The following is a 13,189-nucleotide window of genomic DNA, read 5'->3' as shown; positions in this document are numbered from 1 at the left end:
AATTCATCATCTATTCTAGGTCATTCACTGCCAATTCACTTACGTATATACCAAACTTCTTTTTATTGGTTCAACACTGAAAGCTATAGGATAACATTAAACAATCAAAAAGAGATAAAAGAAATGCTTAAAGCTGAGATATGCTACCAAGCAACAATCATTAGCTTTTCAAAAATTTAAAATATTTTTGAGGATTTAACAGATACAAAAAAACAACATATTTTACAGATTCTATAATTATAAAAGACAACAGAGATAATAACCTACTTATTACTTTTGAATACATGTTATAGTCCTAAGACAGACAAGCAATTTTTCAAAATCAAACTATGTGTGGTTAGTGAGTTTCTGTCTTATAATATACTAGTGGCAAGGTTTTCCTGAAACTTGATAAATAACTAGGAGACTTAGGATGGAACTACTAGATATTTGACATTTACTTTTATTTTTACTTCACTTTTTATAGGAAAATTGCATAAATCTTAAGAACACTGTGTATTGTATAACAGTCCTATCATAAAAGATATATAATTACTCAGAAGATAAAAGTAACAAGCTTTCATTAAGTTAGCACCATAAACACAGTAAGCAACATTCTTGAACTTGTTTAAAATAAACTATCTAATTACTTTTTTACTTTTTTAAAGTCCATAAGAATATGAAACAATCATATGATAAAAAACTAAATGTTCATGTTAAATGAAACAAAATTAAAAAAAAACATTAATAGGTTATTACCTCCAATCCTCCAATATTGTGAAGTAAAAAATTTTCCTACAAAGGTATACTCACAGAATAAGCAATATTTCTTTTTTATTTTTTAAAGAAATCAAAAATAATTAAGATTCTTGAATAACTTTAAACTATATTCTAAGAAACATGTCAACTTTGGTGTCTAACACAATATATAATTTGCATTCACTAAACAGCATTTTTGTGATCTGATTTGTTTTTTAAATTATTTTTTAAATATGACAGCAGAATGCATTACAATTTATATTACACACACAGAGCACAATCTCTGGATGTATACAAAGTATATTCACACCAATTTGTGTCTTCATACATGTACTTTGGATAATGATGTCCATCAAATACCACCATCCTTTCTATCCTCCTGCCCACTCCCTTCTCCTCCAACCCCACTACTCTATCTAGAGTTCTATGCTCCCTCTCCCTACTCCACTATGAATCAGCCTCCTGAAATCAGAGAAAACACTCAGCATTTGTTTTTTTTTAGGATTGGCTAATTTCACTTAGTATTATTTTCTCCAACGCCATCAATTTACCTGCAAATGCCATGATTTTATTTTTTTAATTGCTGAGTAATATTCCATTGTGTATATATGTCACATTTTTTTTATCCATTCATCTACTGAAGGACATTTAGGTTGGCTCCACAGTTTAGCTATTGTGAATTGTGCTGCTATAAACATGATGTGGCTCTGTCCCTGTAGTATGCTGTTTTTAAAGTCCTTTGGGTATAGGCCGAGGAGCGAGATAGCTGGGTCAAATGGTGGTTCCATTCCCAATTTTCCAAGAAATCTCCATATTGCTACACCAATTTGCAGTCCCACCAGCAATGTATGAGTGTACCTTTTTCCCCACATCCTCGCCAACACTTATTGTTGTTTATATTTATAATAGTTGCAATTATGAATAGAGTGAGATGAAATCTTAAAGTAGTTTTGATTTATATTTTTCTAATTGCTAGAGATGATAAACATTTTTTCATATATGTTTATTGGTTGTATATTCTCTTCTGAGAAGAGTCTGTTAAGGTCCTTGGCCCATTTATTAAGTTATTTGTTCTTTTGGTGTTTAGCTTTTTGAGTTCTTTATATATCATAGAGATTAGTGCTCTATCTGATGTATGAGGGATAAAAATTTGTTCCCAAGATGGAGGCTGTCTATTCACTTCACTAATTGTTCCTTTTGCTGAAAAGAAACATTTTAGTTTGAATCCATTCCATTCATTGATTCTAGATTTTAATTCTTGCAGTATAGGAATCTTATTAAGGAAGTTGGGGCCTAATGCAACATGATGAAGATTAGGGCCTACTTTTTCTTCTATTAGATGCAGGGTCCCTGATTTAATTCCTAGGTCTCTGATCTTCTTTGAGTTGAGTTTTGTGCATGGTAAGAAATAAGGGTTTAATTTTATTTTGTTGCACATGGATTTCAATGTTCCAAGCACCATTTGTTGAAGAGGCGATCTTTTCTCCAGTGCAGGTTTTTGGCACCTTTGTCTAATATAAGATAACTGTAATTTTGTGGGTTAGTATCTGTGGCCTCTATTCTGTACCGTTGGTCTACCAGTCTGTTTTGGTTCAAATACCATTATGTTTTTGTTACTATTCTTCTGTAGTATAATTTAAGGTATGGTATAGTGATACAACCTGCTTCACTCTTTCTGGTAAGGATTGTTTAGCTAGTCTGGGTCTCTTTTTTTCCAAACAAATTTCATTATTGCTTTTTCTATTTCTATGAGGAAAGCCATTGGGATTTTTATTTGATCACTAGACAGCTTTTTTTATACATCAAAAATAGTAAGTAGTTCTTTCTCCTCCCTCCAAGCCAAAGAACAACAAAGAGTTAAAAATAATTTATACACAGGACATTATTTCTCTATTGAAATTATTTTAATATATAAGTAGCTATTATATCTTGCAAAACTAAAATTAGTCAATAACTAACACTTAGAATTTGGGGATAGTTTCAGATGATTTGCAACTTACTTATTAATAAAAATAATAGAGATTCTTCAAAATAGAATTCTCACTATTTCTTAATGGCATGTCTTCAAGGCAGGAAACAGTTGTTCTTACAAGTAACATCTACATTTCATCAGGGAATATTAAAATTGGTAGATTTTCATTCATTATTTACAAATCCATAGTAGACCTGTTCTAAATGATTCATTCTTCTTAGAGATAAAAGTTTTAAACAGTTTCCATTCCAAAATTTTAGATAACTCTCAATTAAAATAAGGTTTAAAACTTTCACAATAGTTTTTACTTATTGAATTACATAAAATTGGAAATGTAAAAAGAAAGAAAGTAGAGAAGGCAAAATGATTAGATTAATAAAGAACTGAAAATTATGACTGATATTAGAAGTAATTCATATTTATGCAGTTACTTAAAAAATTAAAGTCAAGACTCACCACTGAGATACAAAAGAATATTCTTACTGTCTTTTATTATGATTCTGAAATTTCTATATTAAAAACAAATCCTAATGCCTGACAAATATGTTAATGAGGCACTTACTAAACTAAATTTATGCCTCAGAATACTTAGATATTTCATCATTAAGACTTTGGGTTTTTCAACTGGTTTTTAAAAACTCTATCTACACTAGACTGGGGATGGAGTTAAGTGGCAGAACACTTGCCTATTGTGTGTGAGAACCTGGGTTCAATCCCCAGCATGGCAAAAAAAAAGATTCATCCCTAAAAATTATATTTACACTTAAGCACCTTGGTGAACTATAAACTTTTGAAAAAAATCATCCATAACTGGTTTATCAAAGAGGTATATAATATTGTAATGAGCAAGATAATGGTTTTATCCTGGATAAACTTAAGTTATAATGGAAGAGGATGAGACTTTCACAAAATCTATAAGTTAAAATGTATTTTTCTGTACAGAGAGATACACTACGAATCATTTTTCTCATGTCTTAGTTTTTTATTCAACACTTTCACAAGCAATTTATATTTCTTTTCTTTATAATTCCTCAAAACAAAAAAAGAATACTGGGTAAGAGATGAAGGGGTTAAAGATGTAAGTAAGTTATAAAACAATGTAATATATTCCAGAGCAAAGTATAATCAATACAGAAATATGGCAACTTTAGTGACAAAATATGTGACATGAAGAGACTTGGACTGGAGGACAAGCTGGCTTCTAATCTGCTATGTATGAAAATACAGGTCACTTGATTAAAAAAACATTAAGATTAATTTTATAACAACAAATTATAAAAAGTCAAATTGATAAATATTTTAATTCACTGGCATTGAGTAGCTGGCTTTGATTTCTTTGCTGCCTATATACCCCAGACTGGCAAAGCAGCTTACAGCTCAGAATGTCAATGAAGTGGTATGCATTCCTGAAACAAAACAAAAAATATAGAAAAACAACAATAACAAGATGAGACTGCTCTCTGTATACAAAGGCAAAGAGAAGACAAACCCAATAAACACAATCTGTGTGACAAGAGCCAAAAAACATAAGAGAAAACAGTGGTCCTTCCCCAACTGTGTGCAGATACTGGCACTGTGGGGTAGGAATAGGTACAGAGTCCTAACCACTGTCTCACCTAAGTAGTAACAAGTAATAATATTTAAATAGAAACTAGATCTTGATAATAAAACTAATACTGAAAAGATCCCACAATCAACTTAAAATAATATGTTTACCAAAAATCAGGAAAATCTCAACTCAGAAGAAACACACAGTAGATATCAACATGAGAGACAAAGATTTTGGAAAAATATGACAAGACTCTTAAAGTACAAAGACAAAAGGTATAAAAAGTCTTCAAGGATCCTTCAAACACCCTTGAAACAAATGAGAAAATAAAATGTCTCATCAAAGAAACACAAATATTAAAAAAATTGAAGTTTAGAGTTGAAAATTCAATAAAGTAAATTAAAAACTCATTAGAAGTGCTCAAGAGCAAAATGTAGGTAATAGAAGAAACAATGAACTAAAAAAGAGATTAATACAGGGCTGAATGTAGCTCAGTGGCAAAGCGTCTGCATCACATTCGCTTAGCCCTGGGTTTGACCCGCAGTTCCAAAAGACAAAATAATAATAATAATAATAATAACCCCACCAAGAAAAAATAGAAAAATAAAAAGAGAGCAATAGAAATTTTCCAAACTGAACAACAGAGAAAAAAAGAAATCTCTCGATCTTGTGAGACAACATTAAAAGATCTAATAGTCTGGTCAATGAGTTCAGTAAGGAAAGAAGAGAGGGTGATGGATTCAAAAAATAAAGGCTCAACCTTCCCCAAATCTGACAAAAGAAAAATTCACAGAAAAATAATCTGATAAAATCAATAGATTCCAGAAGCTGAGGAAACACCAAACAGGGTAAGCACAAAAAAATCTATAATAAGGCACATCAAACATAAACTTCTAGAAACTGATGGCAAAGAAAGGATCTTAAAAGCAGCCCAACAGAAACAACATATTACACATGAAAGAACAACAACTTTAATGGGGTGGTTTTCTTCCTAGAAACTATTAAGGCTCGAAAAAGTGGCAGTGCATTTATCAAGGCCTGAAAGAAAAGACTGACAACTCACAAACCGGCTTCCAGAAATATAAGTCCTTCAGGAATGAAGATGAAATAAAGACATTCTCAGATTTTATGCAGAAAGGTAGCAATAGTAAGTCATTCATACAATATACAAATATCCAGATAAAACTGCAACCTGAACACATGTAATATTAATCTAACTCCATTTACCCTAAGTGCCATATGTACATATTCTCAGAGAAATAATCAATTGACTCTACAGTAAGAAACAACCCTTGAGAGACAAGCAAATGAAAGCAGTGTGACATCAACCTCGAGTGTGACCTGAGTTTAGGAGCACCAATGCCACCCATACCCTCACAACCAAGGTTGATGGTGCTCTCTAGCAGAGTAATACAAAATAAATTGGGGGTTCCCTTACCTGTTGCTCAGGCACTTAAGAGATTGAACACAATCACCTTCCATTCCCAATCAAAACAGAAACAAAATCAAAACCTTAAATAACCCAGATCTACAACAATGACAGCACCAAAAGCTGTGGAGATCAACAGCACCAACACCAACCTGGCAAATATAAAAAGAGAAGGAAAATTTCAAAACTCAGCAAACGTCTTGCTTTGACACAGAGGACAGGAGAAATCATTATTCTAAAGTATATGACCAGTGTTTTATAACTTCAAAATCAATAGTAGAGAACAATTAAATATAAGAAAAGATCCTTATCCTTATATAACATGGATATGAAAAGTTGGATCCATGTTTTTAGCAATGACAAATTACTGAATTTTTTCAAAGTTGATCAAAATTACTTTTTGGCTGAACACCAAAAAAGTATTTGTTGTCTGTATTAACTATTTCTCCTGATTATAAATCTTAGAATTATATAATTATGTCTCATAAAAGAAAATTGTATATTCAAGTCTCAATAAAATCATAATTGCTGCTAGACCTGATGGTCCTTTGTGAACCACAAAAAAGATCACATCTCATATTACATTTAATTTATACAAGATTCCTAACAAGCTAGGTAGTTGGACTTACTTCAATAAGCAATAAAGAACCAATGGAAGTCTATGAAAAAGGAAATAATATGATCAGAGCAGCATGACAGAAAATTTGCAAATGAGACTAATTTGCCTTCCCATATTTAAAAGAAAAAAGGAGGGAGGGGGTAATAGCATCCACACTGATAAAATCAGAGAAAAATTTTAAATATATTTAATTTAGTTGAATATTGGGAAACGTACCAAAAAAATATAAAATGGAAATAATTTTAAAAGCTATTAAAAATTATAAAATTGAAAAAAGTAGGAGAAGGCGGGTTAAAAATAAAACTTGAATGTGAGTTTTTCCCCACATGCTTTGCTTTACTTCCTGGTTTGTTCTTTCTATAGCCCAATCCAAAAGGCCATGATAGCAGTCTTTCCATCTGTTAGAATCTATGAGATGGACAGAGGGAGATAGAGGTTATTGACTATGCAGTCTCAGTTAATCAGTTTTCTTCACTTTTTTCCTCTCTTAATAGATACAGGAGATGATGAAATGGAGAAAGCTCTATTAAGACTGCTGAAAACAGAAGAGTTGCTTGACTTGTACTGAAGCTGCAGGCTGAGATAGACTGGATTACTGGTCGTAGTCTGCCCCCTCCCTTGGAGCACCTGCAGGGTGCCTCCCACTCAAGGTGGAGGGTCCTCCCTGCCTCTTGACTTGGGACTCACCAAAGACACATGCTTTGGATATAGAAATATGACAAAGTAGTGGATTTAAATGTGTTTGCTGTGGGCTGGGGATGTGGCTCAAGCGGTAGAGCACTTGCCTGGCATGCGTGTGGCCCAGATTCAATCCTCACCATATACAAACAACGATGTTGTGTCCATCAAAAACTGAAAAATAAATATTAAAATTCTCTCTCCTCTCTCTCTCTCTCTCTCTCTCTCTCTCTCTCTCTCTCTCTCTCTCAAAATAAATAAATAAATGTGTTTGCTGTGTACCTCTGTCATGATCATTAAAACAATATGGCTCTGCTAGCCCACTAGTTCCAAAAAGAGGACCATGGGGTTTTAGTTCAGGAATCCCAGCTAAAAGATTTGCAGCCCAAATCAGAGCTTCCCAGTTACACCTGAGCCTAGAGATTCCTGAATGTGATACCTCAATGCACGTGTTCCCTTGAGGGACTTTGAGACATTGTGGCTCTTTATTACACAATATTATGGAGGCAATAGCTAACATGTACACAGGCCACAGTGATGCATTCATTAACCGAACAACTTATGTAATTTTTGTGTTTTAGATAATGAATTACTGCTCTAAGGTAAGAGTCACAACAAGGGGGGACAGTTTCTCTACATCCTCGGTGGTGTGCCTGTGGGTTAAGTTCCCTCGTCCTGAACCTCCCCTTCCCACTTCCCACTTCCCACTTCACCTCTCCTATCTGTCAACTCAAAACAGGGCACGTGGAGCCCGACCCACACAGTGCGAAGATTAGCAGCCAGTGGGAATATCTGACCCAAGAAGAACCCATCAGATGCTGTGTTAAGTGTCTAGAATTATTAAAGTGTAGAAAATGATGAAGAGGTGGGGAAGTCCTGTCCCCAGAACTGAGAGCTCTGAAACCATGAGCCAGAACAGAAACCTTCCTCCCTTCAGTGGTTTATGTCAGGTATTTTGGTCACAGCATCTAAAACATGACAAATAGAATCGCTTCTATTCCCTTATACTTTTAAACTGCTATGACAAACTTTAAAATCTCATTGTAGAGTTTTTTATCTTTTTTTAAATCTCAAACTATAACAGATTTCATTTACATGAAAATGCATATACATGTTCATCCATAAAAATTAATGAATACCACTTTTATAGGATCTAAATGGTAAAATGTCTTCTGAGAAAATCTTTAACTCATGTGACAGAATAAAAACTTTTTAAAGTGCTCTGTGCATTAATTACCTTCAAAAATTCTATTTCAGCAAACATAGAAGGCTTCTTTTAGAAGTTTCAAACAAGGAAAATTTAGATTTGCTTCTAGTGTAATGCCTACCATAGAGTCAGCACTTGCTGTATGCCTCCTGGAGGATTTAAAAGCCGATTGGCCCACTGCACTAGCACATTTTATTGTTAAACACACACAAATAAAGAGCAGCCGAGAAGAGCTGGAGTAAACTGCCAACTGGTAAAACCCATCTCAAGTAATGAAAATCCTAAGAATAAACCCTGGGTGAAGAGAAAACTAACAGGAGGGAAAAAAGTCTAAATGTCAAAAGTAAAGAAACAAAAAATAAAAAAATTTATTATTTTTTTAAAAGGTGTTTCTACATGGGATGCTATTTTTTTAACCTAATTCTCATTGCTGAAGCTTCTGAACTAAAGTTTTTAGTGGAAAAACTGTATGATAGAAATCATATTTTTAAAATACTTTTAAAAGTATTTCTTTTTTTTTGCCTTTGCCAAAATAAGATTTTATTTTGAAAGTAATTTGAGAGACGCTGAGGAAGGAAGGAAACCTAATACTCAATGGTGTACATTCCAAATTTATCTTCTTTCCAAACCCCACCGATGGACTTTGTCATGTCAAAAAGTAGCTCTCTTTGGTAATTCCTACATTTAGCTTCCTGGAGGAGATATCTTTTCCCATAAGCCATCTTTGTTTTTCCTGTAGAGGAGAGCTTTATTTCCAGGAAACAGCATATTCATTGGAGAGGGGTATTTCTTTAAAAACATCAAGGTAGATCTGATATGTCGAACAAAGTGGGGGGGCTCAGCCAAAGGGGAAGTGGAAAGGTTCTCTAGTATTTGCTTATCATCTTGCTGCAACCAGAAATCCACATATGGAAATGGCATCCAGGAATATGGGCCTATCCGAAGTTGCTCAGTCTTTGCATCATAAATGCTAATCACGGGGCCTCCAGCTAAAGCTTGGGCAGCTGGCAGCTCCTCCTTGGGGCCTCGATCTTGAAATGTGGCTCTGTATATCTCTGCTGTTTTAATGTTGACAGCAATGCCATAAATTATTGGAAAGTGGTTTTCATTTTCTTCTCGGACATTTAATTTTGTCACACATAACGTCACCAAGTGAATGTAATCTTCTTGTTTGTCAAATTCACTAAGAAGTTGGTAAGTTCTTGTGACAACTGTCTGTCATCACTGAAGCCTCCCACGAGGTGCACTTCCAGCCTTCCACTTTGAGCATGGTCAGAAAAGGATTTTATGGAGTTCATGATAAAGGGGACCTCGGCTTTGGTGTTAGTTCCATCACAATGTGTCAGGCAGGTAGCCCCATTACCTGTGTGCCTCAGGACCACAATGTGACAAGGGGTGGCATCATCAAAATCCAGAATGGAGATGGAGCCATCCTTTGGGGAGGTCACTGCAAGCTCTCTTTGCTGAACATACAGAAGGCCCTGGGGTCCCACTTGTTGAACAGACTGACCTCTGAGAAGTCTGGCTCTTTCCTCCAGAGATGGGTGGGCTCGGACCAGCTCCCCAGCGGACTGCAGCAGGCGCACTTGCTGCCCATAGACCAGCAGCAGCATCGCAGAGGTGACCACCCGGGCAGGCCCAGGGAGGCGGTCTCCCCAGCCCCGGCGCCACCGCCACCCCCAGCGCCACTGGCACCCCCGCCCCTCGGACCGTAAAAAATATTTCACATTGAAGAAATCTTTCAATGGCTAAAAAAGTGTACTCTCCTGATAGAAATAAAAAATGGTGCAGAATCTGATACAACACCTTTGTGCTTATGCAAAACATGAAGTTAGACTCAGAGTCATGGAAAAAAATAGGTTAGTTTAAATGTATATTGACTACTTTGAAGTAACATGGTTGACTTTTGGTCCAATACGTTCTTACTTTTTCTCAATATGTTCTTGTGCCTACCTCACCACCAGTAGGATGACATCAATGGATGATTCTTTCTTTATATAAAACACAATTACTTTATTAATTTCTTACAATCAAATACTGCCAACTAACATTACTTCCATTTATGCATCATTAAAAACAAAGAATCATTCCTTAGTATTTTTAAGTGATGCATTATATAAAAAAGAACTTGAAATGCACACTGATTAATTACGTAAACTGGTATTTTTTTAAAAAAAGCATAACTGATAATTTGGTTCCTTTCTTCATAAAATGGAAATTTAAATACTTCTCCTGATAGTCTTGAGGTCAGCATTATGTTATTAGTGCAAAATGTGGGTATTATAGTTTCATCTAGAAAGGTGTCTATCCTATACACCTTACTTAAACAAACAAAGTGTGCATAACAAAGGCATACAGTCAATGCATGATAGAAAGCATGTTTCAAATACATGGCAGCCCCTCAGGCCACCATATTATTTAGGTTTTACATTATCATTTATGGCATTATAGATTAATTATACATAACACACAACCCTCAAGAAAAATAATTGGTGCTTGAGAAAATTATTCTAGGTAGCCATTTGGTTTGCATCGAGAGAAAGTGAACCTCCAAGAGTTTACTGTCTGCCATGTGGGAACCATTAGCTCTGGTGGGTAGATCAGATGTGCAATGTATTTCACAGTGACTCTTTCCCACATCCTGGCAGTGCTGCTCCTGCCAATCAGCCAGATGGTAAAGCACATCTGGAATTACCCTTGTGTGTGGTTTTCCCTTTTTTATTTTTTCTTCTTTTCTGGATTAACTCTGTTGCTGTATTTCTTCTGATCTCTCCAAAAGCCTTCCATTTCAAATATTCGTAAGTCCTTCCAGAAAATCCTCAGACAACTCCATAAGTGGAAGTTGTGGAGATGGAAAATCCAAGGGAGGAAGATTGGGTATTGGAATATCCTTGTCTTTCCCAGTATTTGCTGCAAATTTCTGCCAGGTTGAAGGTGTAGCAGTGTCTGAATGTGGTGGCAAGTTCCATAATGCTGACTTTTCTATAAAATCAGTATCCACATCCAGCTCCTTATCTACTGGAACTTTTACAAGTCTGGCTTTTTCAGCCTTTAGTGCTTTATTTTCTTTCCTTAATCTTTCATTTTCAGCCACAAGGAACTCCTCATACATTTTCAAATTTGCAATTTTGGTTGCCTGCTTCTCAATAATTATTTTATCATCCTTCGGGGCTTTGCTTCCAATACATGGCTGTGTTGTCTCACTCTTTTGCTGAAGTAAAAATAGTAGTGTTTCTGTATTCCTGTCAAAGACTCCCTGAATTTCAGAGAGGTGTTTCTCTGTACAAGGGCTGTAGTTCTGAGAAAGAAGGGGACTCTGAGCCTCTGCAACCTCAGTAGAGGGTTTGTGAGATGCCTGAAAATGGGTGGCTACATCCTTGTCTGTGTTCTGAGCTTTTGATAGTTCTTCACACTTTGCCCTTTTCCACCTCTCCTGGATGAGGAGAAGCTGTTCCATGTGGCTATCCCCTTTTAATTGCAGTGATAAATGAGCCTGCTCAGACTTGGTCAGCTTCAGAGCATCAGAAAGATAGGCCGTAGCCTTCTTGTGACAAGAAATAGCCTCTTGGTATTTTCCTGAAGCTCATAAACGGTCTGCTCTGCTGAGGAGCCAGGTTGAGAGATGCTTCCATGACTTCCAAAGACCCCGGCGCAGTGTCGCCAGGGCACTTGGAGGGAAGGAGGAGAAGAGCGCGAGGCAGCCTTGGAGACCGCCGCCCCTCAGCGAGCCCAGCGAGACCCTGGGAGGCAGGCGCAGAAGAGGCAGCCACCCTACCTCTTCCTTCCCCAGCGCCTTGGCTGCCCTCTGAGCGCTGCGTTGCCAAGTGCTTACATCACTGGCCCAGGGCTGGTTCCAGGTGGGAGTGAGGACAGGAGTAGGTGGGGTTCCCGGAGGGCGGGGCAGCGGCTGAGGTCTGCTTCCAGAGTTCAGTTTGTTTTTTTTCCCCATGAAATAGCTTCTGAAAGGGTAGTCGGATATTTTGTGAGGAGGTGCAGGCTTTTAGAACCTTAAGAGGGCTATCTTCCAATACTCACGTCTCTCATTTCCTGCTCGCCTGACTTTTTTCAGAATTCACTCTGCTTAGCCACATCCTATCTTGCACTTGTGTACCCACCTTTATCCTTGTATCTGTTGATGTTTTTCAAAAAGTAGATCTGAGAGCTGGGGTTGTAGCTCAGTGGTCAAGCACTTGCCTCGCACATCTGAGGCACTGGGTTCAATCCTCAGTACCACAATAAATAAATAAATAAATGAAGTAAAGGTATTGTGTCCATGCACAACATAAAAAAAGCAAATTTGAGCAGAGTTAAACCATATACTGAACTGGGCCATGATGTGAGTTAACGAGAATTATTCAGCAGGGCTCTGCCTTGAAGTTGAACACAAACTAATAAAATAGCATGTGTTACAAATAGCCAAGTATGATGATGCATTTAACAATGACATTCCAAGCCATGGTGTTACCGGTGCTTACCTGTGAGGAGTCCTTGCTTCCCCAATGTTGAAGTATAACACCAGAGAAACATGCTGAGGCAAGGTCAGAGTGGAAAGTAGAAGCTTTATTAAAGACAGTAAAAAGACTTCTCCCAGAGAAAGAAGGGGACCCAAGAGGTGGAATCCCTTTTTTTTTTTTTTGCATTGGGGATTGAATGCAAGGGAACTTAACCTCCAAGCGATACCCCCAGCAATCCCCCCTCCTTTTTTTAGAGACAGGGTCTCACTAAGTTGGTTAGGGCCTCACTGACTCTGAACTTACAATCCCTATGAGCCATGGGATTATTGTCATGTGCCACTGCACCTGGCAGCAAACACATATTTTTTTTAATTTTTTTTAGAGACAGAGAGAGAGAGAGAAAATTTTAATAATTATTTTTTAGTTTTCAGCAGACACAACATCTTTGTTTGTATGTGGTGCGGAGGATCGAACCTCAGGCGCACGCATGCCAGTGGAGTGCGCTACCGCTTGAGCCACATCCCCAGCCCCAGCAAACACATT

General features: G+C 36.6%; 2 pseudogenes; both read right to left on the bottom strand.

Annotated features, from left to right (window-relative positions):
- Positions 1-8,705: 8,705 nt before the first annotated feature.
- LOC144374528 (protein N-terminal asparagine amidohydrolase pseudogene) lies at positions 8,706-9,805 on the bottom strand (annotated as a pseudogene).
- A 1,175-nt stretch (positions 9,806-10,980) lies between these two features.
- LOC144374523 (nuclear receptor-binding factor 2 pseudogene) lies at positions 10,981-12,141 on the bottom strand (annotated as a pseudogene).
- Between the last annotated feature and the right edge of the window lie 1,048 nt (positions 12,142-13,189).

Source organism: Ictidomys tridecemlineatus, unplaced genomic scaffold (assembly GCF_052094955.1).
Source record: "Ictidomys tridecemlineatus isolate mIctTri1 unplaced genomic scaffold, mIctTri1.hap1 Scaffold_73, whole genome shotgun sequence".
NCBI lineage: Eukaryota > Metazoa > Chordata > Mammalia > Rodentia > Sciuridae > Ictidomys > Ictidomys tridecemlineatus.
This window is presented reverse-complemented; position numbering and strand designations above follow the sequence as displayed.